The following is a 590-nucleotide window of genomic DNA, read 5'->3' as shown; positions in this document are numbered from 1 at the left end:
ATATGGAGAGAGAGAGAGAGAGAAGGTGAAAAGGAGAAAGAAAAGGGACATACAAAGATATAAATACTATGTTAACATATTAATTTACTGTACAGGTAACATTCTCCTCTTTTGATGCAGATGATAGCTCTTTGGAGATATTCATATATGAACAAGGTGATATAGTAGATATGTATAGATAGGCACTTTTCTCCTTTTTTGTGCAAATGATAGCACAGTGTAGGCCTGCTTCGCAGTCTGTCTTGAAGATCACTATATTGTTACATAATCATTCTTTTTATTTTTTTTATTTTTATTGATTTCAGAGAGGAAAGGAGAGGGAGAGAGAAGTAGAAACATCAATGGTGAGAGAGAATCATTGATCAGCTGCCTCCTGTACGCCCCCTACTGGGGACTGAGCCTGCAACCTAGGCATGTGCCCTGACCTGAATCAAATGGTGACCTCCAGGTTCATAGGTCGATGCTCAACCAATGAGCCACATCAGCTGGGCGGAGCTTTCTCATTCTTAAAGGCTGCATAGTATTCCATTGTGTGGAATGACTTGATTTATTTAACTACTAGAGGCCCGTTGCAGGAAGATTCCTGCAAG

General features: G+C 40.0%; 1 protein-coding gene across 1 annotated transcript in view; it reads left to right on the top strand.

Moving 5' to 3' along the window:
* MARK4 (MAP/microtubule affinity-regulating kinase 4) overlaps nt 1–590 on the top strand; it is a 28,829-nt gene that overhangs the window by 17,647 nt on the left and 10,592 nt on the right. The window lies entirely within an intron of this gene.

Source organism: Myotis brandtii, unplaced genomic scaffold (genome assembly GCF_000412655.1).
Source record: "Myotis brandtii unplaced genomic scaffold, ASM41265v1 scaffold1774, whole genome shotgun sequence".
NCBI classification, from domain to species: domain Eukaryota; kingdom Metazoa; phylum Chordata; class Mammalia; order Chiroptera; family Vespertilionidae; genus Myotis; species Myotis brandtii.
The sequence above is the reverse complement of the archived record's forward strand: the minus strand, read 5'-3'. Positions and strand labels throughout refer to the sequence as shown.